The sequence below is a fragment of the Rhinoderma darwinii genome, chromosome 3, assembly GCF_050947455.1.
Source record: "Rhinoderma darwinii isolate aRhiDar2 chromosome 3, aRhiDar2.hap1, whole genome shotgun sequence".
Lineage (NCBI taxonomy): Eukaryota > Metazoa > Chordata > Amphibia > Anura > Rhinodermatidae > Rhinoderma > Rhinoderma darwinii.
The window spans coordinates 333,858,025-333,863,213 of NC_134689.1; the positions used below are offsets into that span (position 1 = coordinate 333,858,025).

At 43.3% G+C, this 5,189-nt stretch overlaps 1 pseudogene; it reads right to left on the reverse strand.

The window, feature by feature from the left end:
- Positions 1-2,298: 2,298 nt before the first annotated feature.
- LOC142751159 (U2 spliceosomal RNA) lies at positions 2,299-2,368 on the reverse strand (annotated as a pseudogene).
- Between the last annotated feature and the right edge of the window lie 2,821 nt (positions 2,369-5,189).

Below are 5,189 nucleotides of genomic sequence, written 5' to 3' on the forward strand. Positions count from 1 at the left end.
TACTTTATGTTTTTACTTTATTTTTAAACTTTAATGCACTGGCATATATATATATATATATATATATATATATATATATACTGATATTAAACAGGCGTATATCTATATACCAGTACATTAGCCTGTGTACGGATACTACACGGGCAGTTGTTAGGACATACCTAAGTATGCCCTAACAACAGGAAATATGGTAAGGCAGGCCAGAGGTCCTTCAATGGACCCTGGGCTGTCTGGCCATATATGGTATGGCCCTCGATCGTGTCACAGGAATTCTCATTTTTCCCTGAATGCTGCGGTGGTGGTCAGCTTTGATCGCAGCATTCAGGGGAATAGAGGCGGAGATGAGATTTCTCTGACCTCCAGCGTTATAGAGTAGGGCTGCAGCTGTATAATACAGCCATTGCCCTGCTCCTGACAGTAAGTGCGCACGCGGTCAGCCTGAGGTGATGGTGCTGGACTAATGAGCGGCGGTTTAGGCACTGAAGACAGAACATGGGGGTGTTTTGCAGTGCGCCCGCCATCTTCTGTCTTCAGTGCCGCCGCTCATTAGCACAGTATCGAAACAGTATGGAAGTTTCGATGCATCGTGCATCCCTACTCTGGACCTCATCACAGTTTGGCAGATTTAAAGGTCCTAATACTGAAGGGTCATTTAAAAAACAACAGAGAAAGAAAAATTTGGGAATTCAAGATGATAAAATTCCAGTCATTGAGACAAGGCCTCAATCTAACACCTGAATTTATGAGCCACTACATGGACACACGTCACATCCCCCATCAGACTGACTCCAGATGCCTTAACTCCTAAGTCATCACCCCTATAACCTCAGTTTTATTGCCCCGGCTTATCCTAATGATGTATCACCTCATGTACTAATTGTGTTTGTGTAACATCTTAAAAAGTTGTGCTTTTTTTTTTTATCAGTCATTCATTTGTAAATTGACTGACGAAGGGGCCTGTGTGCTCTGAAAGCTGCATATAGAACTTTTATGGTTAGCCAACAAAGGTATCATACCTACTATACTTTTTTCTTTTTTGACACAAAAGTATTTAACATTGCACATTGTAAAGGATGAATTATGTTACAATTCTGCAACGTAATAGGCATGCAGCTGATTTAAAAATCAGCAGCACGTCCTAAATTCCACGCAGATTTTTTTACTGTTGCATGTGCATGGGGTTTTGTTAATCGTCTGTGTGAAGGACGTTTTTTTAATGGTCATCACACAGCTGCATGGATTTCTATGGGGCTATTCACACGGTCATTGCTTTAATGGACCGTGTGAAGGGCATGTAAAAAAAATTGGACATGTCCTATTTTTGTCCACTTTCACTGATCTCGGGTGCAAATCGGCTGTGAAAAACGGCCATTATTGACGACTGATTTCACACACGTTCGTCTGAATATAGCCTTATATTGTAATTTGTAGTGAATTTTCAGTGCCCAGTCCGCACCAAAAATAGGAGACAAGTGGACAAGTGGCCTTATTCAGACGTCCATGTTCGGTCTGTGATATACGGACCGTGTATCGGCCATATTTCCCAGACCGACCGCAGTTCAGGGAGCCGGGTTTCTTGTATCACAGTTTTTTATTGAAAGCCCGAGCCGTGCTTTCTATCACCCAAGTGCAAAAAAAAAGTGCAGGAGTGCCACACAAAAAGTGCACAAGGATGCGATCTATCGCAGCCCTTCTCTTAAAAGAGAGAGGCCCCGCATAACCATTCCCTGACCCTCCAAGCCTGAGGCCAAGAGGATCGAGGATCGATGATTCCCCCTTGCCGGAGCTTAGGGAGACCCAACAACACTCCAAGGCTTCAACCTAGGCTGCCACCCCAGTGTCCACCTTGGAGCCTGCTTCTACTTACACCTCGCATCCGAAATCCTGTAAACAAACGTGACAAACACACAGTGAAAAACAAAATTAAATAAGTGGATGTACGCTGTGATACAGCCTGGACATCCGCCATGTATAAAAATTCCTCATCTCCCAGCCAGAAGGCCGGGAGAATAAAGGTGTGTGCTCATATAGTGTGAAAGAGAGTGCGTGCAAATGTACCTTCACTCAGTGGGATCCCACCGCCAGTGAGTTAGGGCACCCCAGGGTCACCAGCCCTGGGGCACATAGCAACTCGGGCTTCCAAACTACCCGACCTCCTGACCTCGATCCGGTGGTCGCCTGGTCACCTACAAATGGTACCTTTAAACCAAATGCGTACACCAGAGCCATGACCGTTGTGGTTCCCTGCCCTCACCTCGGCGTTCTGTCATCCCCCTACGATGGCCGCTGAACCACTGGCAGGGATGATTACTAACCTCAGCTTGAGCAGGTACTACACTTGATCTTAGCCAAAAGGCAGAGAAGCGATCACAGTTATCTATAATCATAGGAGTCCCTCCCTTTCCCGTGGGAATACTGTCCCCAGTCCCGTACTGAAAACATTGTTACAGCATGGGGCAGCATTCCCGCGGAGAAGCAGGGTCTCCTAGCAGCATTGATAACTGTGATGCTAGGAGTCTGGCTCCCTGAATTGTGGTCGGCCTGGGAAATACACGCTCCGTATATCACGGACCGAACACGGCCGTCTGAATAAGATCTTAGTCTAGTTACACAGTGCGGTCAAATCCCATTTTTTTGGGCACAATTTTTGCAAAATCGTGGCAAAAACATGATTTGACCGCACTGTGAGAATATAGCCTAACAGCACTATTTTTTTATATTTTGTATCCTTTTTTTATGCAATTTTCGTAATCGCGGCACAAATAGCGTGTATTGCCGTGATTTTTATATTATCGTGGCAAAACTGCGCCATTTTTGTCACGATTGCGAAAATCGAGGCAAAAAGACACTAGGGAAACAAAAAAAAAATCAAAAACATTTTAACATACTTTATATATTCTACAAGTGGGGTCAGGGGGAATGGGAAGCGGGATGGAGAGGGGGGGACACTCACCAGCCTGCAGGTCCAGTCGGCTGTGTAGAGAGGGACGTGTCTGATGGACGGCTCTCTCCACACGGAACTTCTGCTTCTCATGCTGCATCTTCCTCTTCTGTAAGTCCTCTCAGGGCCCCAGCGTTAGTTACTTCAGAGTAAGGAATGGGCCCTATTACATTGCAGGGTCCGTCCTATCTCCAATTGACTAATGCTGGGGCCCTTATTCAAATGTTTAAAGCAGCTGAGAAGTGAGCGGGCCCCTATTTTTTCATCACTCTGGTCAAGCCCCTGACGGCAGTACCAGTAGTACTGCCCTGATGGCAGCCCTGTGTCTATATATGGACAGAGACATCAGGGTCTCCTTCTAGGAGCGGAATACCCAGCCAGAGTGTCCTCAACGAGCTGGCCGGGGATTCCTCTCCTGGAGGAGGACTTGACATCACTGTCCATATATGGATAGTCACAAGATTAACCTAGCACATATATATATATATATATATATATATATATATATATATATATATATATAGATCAGTCATAAATGCATAAGCGACTAAAATCCAAGGATGCTCTGAAAGGAGACCTCCTTTCAGAGTGTCTGGCAGACAGACGCCTTAGGCTCCTATACCCTCATCTTTCTCTGTGCACAGCGGCAGTGATAAAGGCCTGTAATGGGCCTTTATCATCCTCAGACTTTGGTCGCCTATGCATTCATGATTGATCTATATATATATATATATATATATATATATATATATATATATAAATTTAAATATATGAAAAATACGACAAAGATTTTAAATAATCGTTGCATCAATGACATTTTCTCCTTTTTTTCTGTGTGCTGGGTTAATCTTGTGACTGTATTCTGGGAATCCACACCAACCCTATAAACCGAGACGTCAGGGGCTCCCTTTAGGAGCGCAATACCCGGCCAGAGCGTCGACAACGTTCTTGCTGGGGATTCCGCTTCAGAAGGAGTAAATGGCAGAGCAGGGACTGGATAGTTTCTTGCTCTGACATAATATTCAATTGTGTCTGCATCCTGAGGACACAGGTACAATTGAATATGGTAGTTGCTGGGACACGTGCGGCAAATTCGGGACTGTTGGCAAATATTCCACACTGATGTACTGTTTTATTAAAAAAAAGAAAAGAAAAAAAAAGTTTTCAAAGGTGTACATAGCCTTTAATTAGTTTGTATGGGGAGATTTGACCATATCTGCCATGTGTTTGGCCTTCTTTAGCATCTATTCACAGGTTATGGTCATATTGCGTTTTTCATTTGTAGAGATTTTCGCAAATCTGTGATAATGACATGGTTATAAAAGTAATTTTACAACTACTGTTGCAAAAAAACGTGATTTGACCTCAACGCGTTGGAGTTCAGTTGTGTAGGGTAAGGGGGCTTTGCTGTAGATGTTATGCGAGGGGAAAGTTTAGTTATAGTTTTTGTGTGGGGGAAGGAGGCTTGACTGTTTTGTTCTGTTAGGGTATATTCACATGTAGCAGTTGAGGTGCAGTTTAAAACAACACATTAAAACTGCTTCTAAAAATACACAAGCGGTTTTATTATGATTTGCCGTGGTTTTGTGATGCAGTAATTGGCCGCTTGCATTGTTTATATACAGTTTTAATCACTCCTTAACCGCTACGTGTCCATTTTATATTTGACTACAGACTTTAACGGCTATGCAAATATTTGAAGCCATTTATTGTTAATAAATCAATGTTTTATTTCATTTTAAACAACTTTTAAATTTGTCATTTATTTAAAAAAATCTTTCTCTTCAGATACAGTTTCTATGTATTCTGTATACATAGAAGCTGTATCTTGCCGTCAAAGCTAAATACTTCAGGTCTGCAGGACTGACGGCTTAAACCAACGCTGGTCTTGTGTGTCTCTGACAAGCAGGATCCAGCTAATAACGATCACATCTAAGATCATGAACTTAGATGTGATCGATAATAACATCATTCATACGGGCAACTATCGGCCGAGGAATGAGCAAGCGCTCGTTCATCAGCTAATCGACTTGTTTACGAGGCCAATAAATTGTTTGCTAGTCGGCAGCACATGTCCCTGTGTAAACAGGGAGGTGTGCTGCCGACATGATGGAAATGTATGGCAATTAACGATCGTAGTAACCATCGCTCGTCCCCATACATATCCAAGCATTGCCCCTTGTTAAAGGCGCAAAAGAGCGCCGATTAATGGGCTGTTTCGTGGATCAGCGCTCATTTTCATGGCTCT